The sequence below is a fragment of the Schistocerca serialis genome, chromosome 3 (genome assembly GCF_023864345.2).
Source record: "Schistocerca serialis cubense isolate TAMUIC-IGC-003099 chromosome 3, iqSchSeri2.2, whole genome shotgun sequence".
Lineage (NCBI taxonomy): Eukaryota > Metazoa > Arthropoda > Insecta > Orthoptera > Acrididae > Schistocerca > Schistocerca serialis.
The window spans coordinates 708430495-708445850 of NC_064640.1; positions in this window are offsets into that span (position 1 = coordinate 708430495).

Here is a 15356-nt window from a genome sequence, read left to right on the forward strand (position 1 = left end):
CTGTTAATCTTTTGTGGTTTGTTCATTATGACGTCACATTCGGGTTTCTCTGTTCCTGTTGTTTTAGTCTCTGATCCTTATCTCCTTGAGCCATGGGTTCTTCCATAGTGAACAAAGCGTAATGGTTTTATATACAATTTACTCTTTAACGTGTCGTAATCGAGTTCAGTTGTTGATGATGTTTTGTTGTTTTGTATGTTTGTCTTTGATGTTGTACTTGGTTGTTCTGAATCTTCCTGGGTTATTTGTTCTTTTGGTGGTTGTGTTTTGATAGTTACATATTCCACAGATCATCTGAACGATTGGGGAAAGAGTCAGTTCCCTGGATATATGTACATAATTAGTGTTAACAATCAATGAACACATTATCGTTTTACTAGTATTCCTGCGTACTGATGCAGCTACACTTAAAAACAAGAGTCTTTTTTATATACTGGCTACCAGTTTTAATTAGAAATTATTCAATGAAATAGAAGGAGTTGTCCGGGAGAAATAATTTTAAATTACATTTAACACTTGCTTTGCTACCTGTCAGACATTATATGTTATTGGGCAAATGATCAAAAATTTTTATTGATACACACTGAACTCGTCTCTCAGCCACTCACACCTTTAACAATGGGTAATACATGTAATTTTTCTTCTAGTGTTGTAATTATTTACATCAATATTCTTCTCAAATTGCGATGGATTATTTATGACGAATTTCACTAGCGAAAATATGTATTGCGGCGGTGCAGGCAAAATGCCTAGATCCTTGAAGAGGTACCTACATGACGTCCAAGGGTGAACGCTACCTATTTTTCTTACTACTCGCTTTCGTGTAATCAATACTTACTTTTTAAGTAATGAGTTACTACAGAAAGTAATTCTGTACAACATTATTGAGTGAAAACACGCCAAATATGTCCAAAGGTTGATACGTTTATTTCGAATATCAACAATTATATAAAGAATAAAAATAACTGAAATTAATTCTTTGAAAAGCTCAGTGGTATGCTTCTTCATTTCATGTTTTCGTCCATATGTAAACGAAAAAATCTGGAGCATTTTGCGCTACTTACTGATTCCTGATCATGAGTTGCATCAGTTATGGGAATGACTCTATTTATTGTACAGAACTGAATGTCGTGTGTTTTTCGAAAATCGAGGTAGTAACTATTTTCAGAGAACCACTAAATAATTCTTTGTAACATATCATTTTCTAACTCTTCTGTGGCTTTCTCTCTAATGGGACTTATTGTAACAATAGTATAACTTGAAAAAAATCACCAATTCTGCTTATAGAATGTTAAGTAGTAGGTCATTTACCAATATAAGGGATAGGAATGGACCCAAAATTTAACCTTATGGAACTCCGTGATTTTTATCCTAATCAGTAAAATTTTCTACTTTTCTGGCGTTGTCTGAGTTACTGAACACAATCTTTTGCATTCTGTTTGTCGAGTATGATTCAAACCAGCTATGTGTAAACCATGAACTCCATAAAACTTGTGATATGAATATGGCATCTGTCCTTTCGGACATGTCCGAAAGAACAGATGCCATCTTCATATCGTTAAGGCTAACAGGCTGATGACCTTCTTCAGTGCGGATGCACACGAATTGCCTGAACTCTTACGGGACTCGGTGGATTGTCTGCCGCAAGTAATGGGTATAACAGCAGGGGCACTACGTATATAGTGTGTGAACTGTAAGTTGATAATGTGGGACTCACAGGGATCGTACCGGCGATAAGTCCTTGCAGCCGCATTGTCCTCTGTGCCCTCGGTGCCTCAGATGGATAGAGCGTCTGCCATGTAGGCAGGAGATCCCGGGTTCGAGTCCTGGACGGGGCACACATTTTAGCTGTCCCGGTTGAAGTGTATCAACGCCCATCAGCAGCTAATGGTATTGATTTAATTTTAATTCCATATAACTTGTGTTTTTCTAAGAGATTATCATGATCTACAGAGTCGAAGGCCTTGGAGAGGTCACAGAATATACCAACTGGCGATGTATTATTACTTAAGGCTTGTACTACTTGATGAATGAATATATATATAGCATTCTCAGTCGAGCAAGCTTTCTGGAATCCAAACTGTGTTGTGTTAAGTAAATTGTTTCCGTGTAAGTGTGCTATTACTCTTGAGTATATTACTTTTCCGAATATTTTGGAAAAAGATGTCAGTAAGGAAACTGGACGATATTTGTTTAAGTCTCTCTTGTTACCTTTCTTACGAAGAAGTTTAATGATTGAATATTTAACCTGTCTGGAAAAAATTCCCTCTGACAATGATGTACTCCACATATGAGTAAGGACATTACTTATTAAGTTCGTCCAACTTCTGAAATTCTGTTTGAAATTTCATCACCTCCACAAGAGCTTTTATTTTCTAGAATTTTTTTAACTGTATTAACTTCATTGGAGAATGTTGGTGCTACTTGCAGTTGCCTAATGTTTTGTGGAATGATATTTGTAATATAATATATTATCTTACTTCTTCAACTGAATCAGTTAATCCTATATTTTCTGTTACGTTTAGAAAGGGATTGTTAGAAGTACTTGCAACTTGTGAATTATCAGTTACAGCATTATCATTTAGCTTAATTGTTATGGAGTCTTTTTCACTGACTGGCTGCCCTGTCTCCTATTTCACGATGTCCCATCATACTATCAGTATTATTTATTTCTGTCAGGACATGCATAGTTCTGGACAATTTAATCACTTTCCTTAAAATACTACAGTACTGTTCGTACTAATGTCGGATCTTGACTTACTCTAACCTTTACATAAATTTATGTCTTCCTATTACAAGAGAAGTCCCTTAATTATCCATGGCTTACTTGTTTTTTTAATGCCTCAATGTATACATTTCATGTTTGTCTAATTTATGTGACTTTTTTGATTTTCCTCTGTCCCTGCAGACGGCTTTATCTTCCAACTCTTCCATCCTTAGAAGAATTATAATCTGGAAGGTCACCCACTGAGATGTGTCATGCTCAAGGTGCTTAGCTACATAATAGTAAACGGCACCTTGCATACAGTTGTTATCAATGTTGTTTGTAATATACAGGTATTTGTTCTGTACTGTTTCACATAACGATATTGATGGCACTGTCTCGATATCTGGGTCAGTGGTTTGAAGTAGCCCCAATTGCTGCCTCCTGTCTAGCACACTCCAAGCTCTTGTTGTGATGCATGGTGTGTACACCTGCTGTTTTGATAGGGTGATGATGTTTCTTCCATGTAGTCTCGTCCCGTACTAGTGAACTTTATTGGCATTGTGTTCTGCGTGCTAAATTTCCCGTTCACATAGCTGTTTATATGTTGGGCATTCTGGTCTCCCTGTTTTATCGCATAATCTGTTTCAATATATCACCGTGGTTGAAATACTCGAGGCTGGCATATACACATACATTGCAGACATGATGGTCACAGGAGCTTTTAGTTCGAGAGAGGCTACCGCACGCCAGGAGGCCGGTCCCAACTAATCTACGTCGGCCGGTGACCGCCCGTAGAGCAGACAGTGTTTGCCCTAGGGAAAGGACGATCCCATGTTCGACTTAAAAGCAAACTCCGCTACATTGAGTGGGAGCGGCCAGCGTACGCATTCTTTACACATAGCACGCAGTTTCAGAGATTTTCACAGGGAGACAGCAAACGCCAAACGCTGATACTACAGATTTCCGGATTGGTCTCCTTAAACGATACGTCATTCTCCCGTTTTAGAAGAGCAATGCTGATTGGCAGACGATATTTCTGACGCCTTGAGCTGAAGGAGTAATCGAAGAGACCGAAAGATATACCCCTTCACGTCTGGCGTGGAGAGGGGCCATTCTGTTGTCGCTCTTGGAGCGAGAACACGTAACGAGAGAGTGCGCGCTCGTACGTGTACTCAAAGAGCGAGGAACAAGTCTCTCCTCAGTACTTCGCTGGGAGAGCACCTCTGTCGAGAGCGAATCGAAGTCCGATTCTATATTGAGTCCATGCAATTAAGCGTTGTTCACTGTGTTGGCTGCCCCACTTATTGTGCGGTGTGAATGGACAGAATTATAGTTAAATGCCTGCAAGCGAATTTTTGAGTGGCATCGCGGTGGACTATTTATCTAACTGGTGTACCACACCAATAGTTAGACTAGGGGCGAATAGGAGTCCTTGACTTCGTCAAGGCGTAGGGAGAGTTTGATTTGCGAAGGTCAATCCAGATAGAATGAGAGTTATCTTATTTGTCAGCAGCGAGCGGCGCAGACAGCAGCCATCGCAGCTTACGGATTTGTGCGCTACAGCTCTTGCAAGCCCCATATTTCCTCCACAACAGTACACTTCACTGCATTTCACACGCGACAGCCACGACCGTACCTCGCAACATTCTAACAGACAATTATTCAAGTTGAGTAGGCGCAGCTCTCAGCCATTCTGCCAAGTCAATAACAATCTTAAACTTTGTATAGAAATTTCATTAGCGAATCCTATCCTTGAGAGGTAACTTCACATTCCCAAAATAACCAGTAAATAACGTGTTCAGTTCATAACTGAAAGTGTCATTGTGATTTCGCAGAATTTTTGCAAAATAAATAATAATTTTCGTTAGTTTCATGTTTTTCTTACACTAACTAGCACTACTCCGTTACCCAAGTATCCCACTAGTTACGTAAGAAATGTTGTGATTTTTGTGTCATTTCCTTACAGCGGACGACTCCAGAAGATATTTATTGATGAAAGTTTTTCAGGCATTTTTCTTTAGAACATTAGGAGCGTCTGTCTGACTTCTGTAGTAGTGTGGGGGTGCAAATTGCATCTTGCAGGAGCCACAGGGTGAAGGGTACAGCTCAGATTAATCCATTGCTCAGAATGACAGATTAGCAACCCACATGCTCACAGTAGTCTACCGTTTCTGGGCTCCTCACATCTGGTATACACCAAAGCTCCAAAGAAACTGGTATAAGCAAATACAGAGATATGTAAACAGGCAGAATAAGGGGCTGCGGTCGGCACAGCCTATATAAAATAACAAGTGTCTGGCGTAGTTGTTAGATCGGTTACTGTATACAATGGCAGCTTATCAAGATTTAAGTGTGTTTGAACGTGATGTTATAGATGGCTCACGAGCGAAGGGACTCAGTATCTCCGAGGTAGTGATGAAGTGGAGATTTACCCGTAGAACCATTTCACGAGTCTATCGTGAATATTAGAATTCGATAAAAACATCCAAGATCGCTGCGGCTGGAAAGGATCCTGTAAGAACGGGACCAACGACAGCGGAAGAGAATCGTTCAACGTGACAGAAGTGCAACCCTTCCCCGAATTGCTCCAAATTTCAATGCTGGGCCATCAACATGTGCCAACGTGCGAACCATTTAACGAAACATCATTGATATGGGCTTTCAGAGCCGAAGGCCCACTCGTGTACCCTTGATGACTGCACAACACACTGCTTTACGCCTCGCCTGGGCTCATTAACACCGTCATTGGACTATTGATGACTGGAAACATGTTGCCTGGTCGGACGATTCTCGTTTCAAATTGTATCGAGTGGATGGACGTGTACAGGTACGGAGACAACCTCATGAATCCATGGACCCTGCATGTCAGCAGGGGACTGTCAAAATGGTGGGGGCTCTATAATGGTATGGAAAGTGTGCAGTTGGAGTGATATGAGACTCCTGATACCTCTAGATACGACTCTGTCAGGTGACACGTATGTAAGCATCTCGTCTGATCACCTGCATCAATTCACGTCCATTGAGCAATTCCAGCAGGACAATGCGACTCCCCACACGTCCAGAATTTGCTACACAGTAATTCCAGCAACAGTCTTTTGAGTTTGCACACTTCCGCTGGCCACCAAACTTCCCAGACATGTACATTATTGAGCATATCTGGGATGCCTTGCAACATGCTGTTCAGAAGAGATCTCCAACCCCTAGTACTCTTACGGATTTACGGGCAGCCCTGCAGGATTTATGGTGTCAATTCCCTCCAGCTCTACTTACTCGAGTCCATGCCACGTCGTGTTGCAGTACTTCTGCGTGTTCGCGGGGGACCGACACGGTATTAGGCAGATGTACCAGTTACTTGGCTCTTGAGTGTAGTTTAGATTGTGTAACAGCAAGCGCCCGTATTTTATTTCGTACTTTGGCTGAGGTTGTAGTGGATGCCCTTTTCTATCATAATTTTCTTACAATTTCAGCCAAGATGTCATCAAGTACAGCGATTTTGTCTGCATTTGACGCATCTAGGTGTCTAAAAGGTATGCCGTTCGGCAGAATTACGCCGTCTCATTGCACCTGTATTACGTGTGCTATTTTCCCATCCCATATGTGGTACTACAACTACTGAGACAGCTCGTGGCTGCTGCCAGCTCAGACCAAGTAGTTTTCTCCAATGTCTACATTTAAACGTGGAGGAGGAGTCAGCGAAGTCACAGAAACGCGACACAAGAGTCTAAAATTCTTCCATGTGCGAAGTGTTAGAATTAGCGTCGCCTTTCTGTTGTTGAATATTAGCCTTCTATGAGTTTATTAGTAAAAGCTGGTTTATTATTCCACTCATCTCCTGGAAGACAATTAGCAATAGTAGCAGCCGTACGAAGCTGCGCCGTTAGCAAAGCCGTCGCTTGGCTCTGCCCGCCAAGGCAGAGCGAGCAGGGAGCTGGCTGCTGACGCGCGAGTCGCCGCAGACATCGAATTGTGCAACAGCGCCACGAGGCGAGATGCGGCTAAGCGTGCTGATGCGTTAAGCGCTAATTGGGACGGGTATAGAACGCTCAAGGTGACACACAGCGCGATGCACACGTCCCGCACGTGCCGTGCAGGTCCTACACATACTGAGACATTCTTCGCCCTCTCTGTGTGACGACCGTCTGCTCTGACAGAATCGGGTGTGCGCCCTGTAATCTTGCTCATTACAGAAAGTGTTAGGTAAAAACAATGATTTTTACGTTACTTGTTGCTCTATATATATCAGCTTTATTGTGAAATGCCCTTAATCTAGCCATTGGTCATACTTTATCATGATATTCGCATTTACGTGCTACACTGTGCCTAATTCGAAAAGTTTTCAGTGAGAAATAGGAGTCACTATGATTTTGCGTTTGGTGGATGTTACAGCATATGTTGCTGAGTATCAGATTTTGCTCAGATGTTGGATTTTTCATTGCACGTGGGTGGAGGTCTCTGTCTGTCTCCAGTCTCGAGTAACAGAATTTTATGTAACACGTTCAATTCCGGTCGCACCCGCGCGAAAATGAAATATTGATGACATCCCTCACAAGTCCTAAACCAATCGAAATATCGAAACGATATTTTTTCGAATTATAGCATGCAAGGAGGACAGTGTTTGTGAAAATAGTTAACACATGGATCTTTCTCATCTACGGTGATATAGCAAAAGCTATAGTTTATTTTATTTTTTAAATCAAGTACTGTAATGTTTTAAGTTTCATCGAGAGCTAGTGAGAAGAAAATTTTCTACTATGAAAATAAGCATGAAATTTCAACTCTTACGTTATTGTAAACCGACATGAGGTTTCCTGCAAACTAATAACGTTTCTGGCCACCAACTGCTTGTTTAATGGGACACTGCCTCGGGATTCTTTCGCAACAGCTGCTGCAAGGTGAGTATCCAAATTATACACTGCTTCGGCAAAAGCAGCACAACTAAACTTGTCAAGAAGAGAAATGTACTCGTTACTCATAAATGATAATACTACTTCAAATGAGATAATGTTAACAATTCACACACACACACACACACACACACACACACACACACACACACACACACACACACACCAGTTCTGTTGAAATTTTGACGGAATACCTGTAACCCATCGTGTTTTTAATAGTGAAAGACTGGAATGGAAACTTACGAAACGATTTTCTTCCTGTTCTTCATCTGAGAAATATGAAAATAATGATTAATGTACCCCTCAGGCGGAGTGACGCGCACGTGCCAGGCGCAGGTTACTCACCTACGGTTCACCAAACTGACAATGTGTGATACGCAAATAAAAGAGTTATTATTAAGAAAAGTAAATAACAGATCCACTGCACAACACGACGGTCAGTGTAACGTCAGCATTTGAGAATAATGCACGTAACAAGAATGCGGAGCCGGCCGGTGTGGCCGTGCGGTTCTAGGCGCTTCAATCTGGAACCGCGTGACCGCTACGGTCGCTGGTTCGAATCCTGCCTCGGGCATGGATGTGTGTGATGTCCTTAGTTTAGTTAGTTTTAAGTAGTTCTAAGTTCTAGGGGACTGATGACGACAGATGTTAAGTCCCATAGTGCTCAGAGCCATTTGGACCAAGAATGCGGAAGCTAACCAGGTGTGCCCAGTGCAGGGGAAGAGTTCACTTTTTTGTAAAACTGTCATGAAAGTAGGCCTGCATTTGTCAGCAATACATTTCAACAAATTAAATACACTCCTGGAAATTGAAATAAGAACACCGTGAATTCATTGTCCCAGGAAGGGGAAACTTTATTGACACATTCCTGGGGTCAGATACATCACATGATCACACTGACAGAACCACAGGCACATAGACACAGGCAACAGAGCATGCACAATGTCGGCACTAGTACAGTGTATATCCACCTTTCGCAGCAATGCAGGCTGCTATTCTCCCATGGAGACGATCGTAGAGATGCTGGATGTAGTCCTGTGGAACGGCTTGCCATGCCATTTCCACCTGGCGCCTCAGTTGGACCAGCGTTCGTGCTGGACGTGCAGACCGCGTGAGACGACGCTTCATCCAGTCCCAAACATGCTCAATGGGGGACAGATCCGGAGATCTTGCTGGCCAGGGTAGTTGACTTACACCTTCTAGAGCACGTTGGGTGGCACGGGATACATGCGGACGTGCATTGTCCTGTTGGAACAGCAAGTTCCCTTGCCGGTCTAGGAATGGTAGAACGATGGGTTCGATGACGGTTTGGATGTACCGTGCACTATTCAGTGCCCCCTCGACGATCACCAGTGGTGTACGGCCAGTGTAGGAGATCGCTCCCCACACCATGATGCCGGGTGTTGGCCCTGTGTGCCTCGGTCGTATGCAGTCCTGATTGTGGCGCTCACCTGCACGGCGCCAAACACGCATACGACCATCATTGGCACCAAGGCAGAAGCGACTCTCATCGCTGAAGACGACACGTCTCCATTCGTCCCTCCATTCACGCCTGTCGCGACACCACTGGAGGCGGGCTGCACGATGTTGGGGCGTGAGCGGAAGACGGCCTAACGGTGTGCGGGACCGTAGCCCAGCTTCATGGAGACGGTTGCGAATGGTCCTCGCCGATACCCCAGGAGCCACAGTGTCCCTAATTTGCTGGGAAGTGGCGGTGCGGTCCCCTACGGCACTGCGTAGGATCCTACGGTCTTGGCGTGCATCCGTGCGTCGCTGCGGTCCGATCCCAGGTCGACAGGCACGTGCACCTTCCGCCGACCACTGGCGACAACATCGATGTACTGTGGAGACCTCAGGCCCCACGTGTTGAGCAATTCGGCGGTACGTCCACCCGGCCTCCCGCATGCCCACTATACGCCCTCGCTCAAAGTCCGTCAACTGCACATACGGTTCACGTCCACGCTGTCGCGGCATGCTACCAGTGTTAAAGACTGCGATGGAGCTCCGTATGCCACGGCAAACTGGCTGACACTGACGGCGGCGGTGCACAAATGCTGCGCAGCTAGCGCCATTCGACGGCCAACACCGCGGTTCCTGGTGTGTCCGCTGTGCCGTGCGTGTGATCATTGCTTGTACAGCCCTCTCGCAGTGTCCGGAGCAAGTATGGTGGGTTTGACACACCGGTGTCAATGTGTTCTTTTTTCCATTTCCAGGAGTGTATATCAAATCACCACCATCTTTCAGTATACTGATATTTTCGAAATAATACCGACCACGTTCTTCACTTGTGTACCTTTTGTATAATTAGTTTACTGAAGCTGGTACTGCGTATGCAATCACTTACGTGCTTTTACTCGTCGCTGTGCACAAATAACACATTGCCATTCCTGGGGGTTCTTGACTGTTTGTAGCTTGCAGTGGAAATATAATGTCCAATTGCATGTCGTACAAAGCGTCTTGTTAGACCCATGTTTAAGTAATCACAGTGAAACTTATATGCTTCATATCTTGGGTGCTTTTCACCAGGAGCACAAAGAGGATACACCTGTGGAAATCCTCACTTTTCAAATTTTTGTAACGGATCGTAAAGATACGCTAGCATAATAGACAGCACGTCGACATCCTTGTTTCACTGTATAATATTTAAAATTTCCTACTTCACTTCTTGATCACATGATTTTATAATATTCGTTAGTATTTCACTACCTACACGATGAATCATCTGTCCCTTCTTGCGATTTGATGACATTGTGGAGGCAGAAGATATAATCCCAGTGGCTAATGGCTCACCAGTTATTTAATTGTGCATTGTCCTTGATAAAATAAAAACAATAACCAAACAAACAGCGGAGGTCCACCGATTTAAAAACCTGACAAATATAATGTACTAACGAAAAAAGACCGAGAACTGAAATGCTGAAAAACGAAACACTACTAGATGAAAATAAAGTTCAGTAACAAGGAAGTATTTTTTCGGACAGCCAATACTACCACGGCCCATTTCCGTGGTGCCGAAGGAAGCATATGTGTGGGCTTCTTCGCAGCTCCCCGCCAGCCCTCTCCCACGCGTGGCGCGGAGCGCGACAAGCTGTGTCCCAATTTGCGTAGTCGCTCTTGAATATGGACAGTTACAAGAAAAAAAAATGTTCCTACAGAACCGACGGGTCTGGCGTGCTGACGCGAGAGACTGACACGCGCCGGGCAGTTGGTAGGGCGGCGATCTCTCCCCTCATACGGTAGACGAGCACCGACGGACCAAACACTACCAAACTTCATTCTTTCTTTGTGTGTAAATTGCGATATCTAACGAGTAAGTGAGAAACGCACTATGTGAGAAAACACTCCCGGCACACGCAAACGTAAATACCAACTGTTCTTATAAGCAGCTTTAACTTAAGAAAACTGCATCCGAATGCGGTACAACATCACGGTGCTACCAGCTCGGAAGCCATCTTGTGGAGATGCTGCACCTGCACCATCCCTGTAACCATTCCAAGGGAACCATCCCTGCATTTGCCATGAGCGATTTAGGGAAATCACGGAAAATCTAGATCAGGATACTCAGACGCTGATTTGAACAGAGAGACAGAGTACACCAATGGGTGAATTACGTCATCAACTGAAGAGTGTCATTTCCGACTCAGGGACAGGAGCACAATCCTGCGTATGTTCAAGTTCAGAACATTGATAAAGAATCTCGCAGCTTTTCGGATTGCGAAAGGAAAATACCATCTTGCTAAAAGGAGAGCAAGAAAAGACGTGGCAGGCATTTCTTAACTTCATAAACCCTTCCATGAAGTTGTGGATTGCATGCGACACCATCAGGAAGATTTCAGGTAAAGGTGGCCAGTTAATGTTGTAATGTAGAATGGTTTTCTCCAAACCAGCAGAGGAAACATTTCCAAGACTAAAGCGTAACTTTTCGCTCACGTAACTGATACCGCTAGACAGGACAAAACTTTCTGTCAGGTTCGAACAATCGCTGAGACGGATGGTGTTGGCTTCAGTTCTATCAATGATGAAGTCTACAACCGAACTTACTCAGTGTGGGTGCTGGAGTCTGCAATGTCTGCGGCAAGAAACTTCCTCCTCGCACTTTTCAATTTCATTTTTGAAACAGGGAGATTCCCCATCTCATGGAAGGAAGCTGTTTCAGTACCCCTCCTCAAACCTAGGATAGATCGTGTATCCTCGGTTAGTTGTCGTAGTGTTTCCTTCAAATATACGTGGGAACGAGCTGGGAGCTCATACTCAACCGCCTCCTGGTCTGGAGGTTACAATGCAGGAAGCTCATTAGTCACTTTCATTGTGGGTTCAGGGGTATCACTCTACCATTGATAACCTGACTCTGCTGCAAGTGGTTATAAAACATGCTTCCCTGCGCAGGCGACACCTAGTAGGAATCTTTCTCGACCTTGAGAAGGTCTACGATTCTACTTGGAAGTGGAATATTCTCGAACAACTTCTCGATTAGGGTTTCCCGAGACGTCTTCCAGCTTTATTTCGATATTTCCTGTTCTCACGCTACTTTAAATCTAGGGTCGCTAATGTCCTATAGGATCGTTTCATACAAGAGAATGGTATCCTTCAAGAGATTGTTTTAAGTGTGACCCGCTTTCAGGTAACTAATGACGCTAATGCGATAATAGTGAGGAACCCTGTATCGTGCTCCATATTCGTGGGTGATTTTTAAATTTTCTGCCTTTCTTTCAGCCACCCAGCAGCCACACAAAAGTTGCAACTAACCACTGAGAAGTAGGAGAAATGCACAGACAATTCAGGCTTTAAATGTTCTCCTCAAAACACTGTGTGCGCTCATTTTAGTCGTTCCAGAAGCATGTTTATCTTACAGAATTTGCAATGAGGAATACAGTTTTTAATTTCTAAGGGTTCCGTGAGCGTCCTGGGCCTCATATTTTATGAAAAAATATGTTGGTTGCTACAATTGAGAGGTCTGAAATCGATTAGCATTTTAAAATGTAGAAGCTACGTGACATGGGAATCGGATGCAACATGTCTGCTCCATTTTACTAGAACCTTTGTATGGTTTTACCTCCGTTGAAATTGTACAGTTGTGCGTCCGCCATCATACTTGAATATTCTCGATGTGGTTCATCATGAGGGAATCAGGCTGGCTACAGGGGCGTTTGTGTAAGCCTTATTGTCAGCGGTTGGTGCTGAAGCTGTGGAGATACCACTTACTGTCAGGTGCCAACTCCTCATGGTGCGGCAAGTGTATGAAATCGATTCCCGACCGCAATCACCTACACATCATACCGTTTCTTGCCAACCCATTAAGCAACATTTTAATAATCATGTTGCCACAATGAGGCTCTTTGGGATTCATGCAAAGAACTACCTTTTAAAACTTGGTGTGACAAATATTAATGTTGTATGCCAATATTGAAGCAAATTACCAGCTTCTTAGGAGCCCCAGAGTTATTTTAATATGGCGAATTAAAGAAAATGTTGCAGAGCTAGTGTCTTCCTTAAATTCTGTTTAGCGATATATTAAACAAACAGCAAGATTTTATTATAGTGTACACTGATAGGTCTAAGTAGGAAGATTCACTTCACTGCTCGCCTTTTTCCCTGGCCTTGTCCGCAGTATCCACCTACTAAACGAATGCGCCGTCTACAGTGCTTTATGTGATAAGGCAGTTTCCACTAGTAGCGAGTAGTTCCTCAAGTACTCGATAGGTTTTAGTGTACCCGCTATACATTTTAGCCCTTTATTTATGTAGAAAGAACACACTTTTACGAAAGTTACATTCTCTCTTAATAGTCAAAAACATATTTTAATGCAGTTACTTAGTGATATCCTTTTCTGAGCTGAAGCGTTTCTTGTTGATTGAGTATTATTGCATTATTGTTCCCAGACTGCACTCCTATATCATCTTGAGTGTTGTTAAGGCGATTAATTCGCCATACTGCTCCCATGAGCAGCTACGGAAATAAGAGGCCACCCAGACTTATCTCCGCTTGCCTACGTAAGCCTTATACAAGTGAATTATCGGTAGGTTCCCCAGAGTTGGCCCACTAACATCTATTCAGCCTCATCAGCCACGCCTCTGATGGGAGGTCAACACACTATCAGAATGAAATTTTTTTATGTAGGTTTGTACCAAGTGTAATCTCGGCCGTTAATCCAAGATGCCTGTCCCTGTGCGATACAACGCTGCAACGCCACGTCGCGCGGCGGTCACTGAAGCGTGCCAAGAACTTACGGGTACAGACGACTGGTCGCACTCACCAGACCCAATTCAGGAAACCCGCGTTCAGTGAACCCGTACGAAGACTTACCTCAATGAGGCCGGCAACGGTCTTGCCTCGTTGAATACAGCGGCTTCCGACAGATCGTCGAAGTTAAGCAACGCCGGGTGTGGCCGGCACTTCGATGGATAACATAACCGCTCGGCTATGTCGCGCACTTCGTCTTTCCGGTAAAGGGTTCAGATGGTTCAAATGGCTCTGAGCACTATGGGAGGTCATCAATTCCCTAGAACTTAGAACTACTTAACCTAACTAACCTAACGGCATCACACACATCCATGCCCGAGGCAGGATTCGAACCCGCGACCGTAGCGGTCACGTGGTTCCAAACTGAAGTTCCTAGAACCGCTCGGCCACTCCGGTTGGCCCGGTAAAGGGCGGGAGGGGTAGCAAAGTAAAGTTCTTATCACCAGGCTTTGTGCCAGTGTCCTGAATTAAAGGCGAAACACCTACACAATGTCTCTTGGAGTGAGGGCATGGGACACTGTTGATGGTGATCCGTCCGTCAGATCGGACGCTAAGCTCAGAGGCCCTAGGTGCTATCCGAGAGTACTACGTTATGTGCCGGCAACACTTTCACTCGTTCCCTTCTCTCATCATCATTCAACGCCAATATGACACCACACTACATACATCAGATTAAGTGTATCAGATAAACTTAATACACGAATCTCATATTTGGGGATCTCCCAGCCAATCATGCCATACTATTTTACTTCCTACCTTCCTGAGGCGCACCATTTGTTACGACCTTATCGAGTACCATGAGCTTGGCGAGCATTACCCCCTCGTTTGTTGTTCATTATCTTTTCTCCAACTGCACTAAAGTGAGAGAGCCGGGATGACCGAGTGGTTCTAGGCGCTACAGTCTGGAACCGCGCGACTTCTACGGTCGCAGGTTCGAATCCTGCCTCGGGCATGGATGTGTTTGATGTCCGTAGGTTAGTTAGGTTTACGTAGTTGTAAGTTCTAGGGGACTGATGACCTCAGAAATTAAGTCCCATAATGCTCAGAGCAATTTGAACAATTTTTTAAAGCCGGCCGTAGTGGCCGTGCGGTTCTAGGCGCTACAGTCTGGAGCCGAGCGGCCGCTACGGTCGCAGGTTTGAATCCTGCCTCGGGCATGGATGTGTGTGATGTCCTTAGGTTAGTTAGGTTTAATTAGTTCTCAGTTCTAGGCGACTGATGACCTCAGAAGTTAAGTCGCATAGTGCTCAGAGCCATTTGAACCAACCATTTTTTAAAGTGAGAGATAATGTATTTATTTAGCACGTGACATACATTTTCTATTTCTTTGACTGCATAAATACGTTTTGCTGTATTTAGCGACTCAGATAGTGAGACTGTTTACTCGCTCCCACAAAAACCGAGGACGTACTGGACTCGCCTTCGGGGACAACGGCGTAGTCACCGTCCGCCCATCCAATTCTAGGTTTTCTTAAATTTCCCTAAATCGCTCCACGCAAATGCCG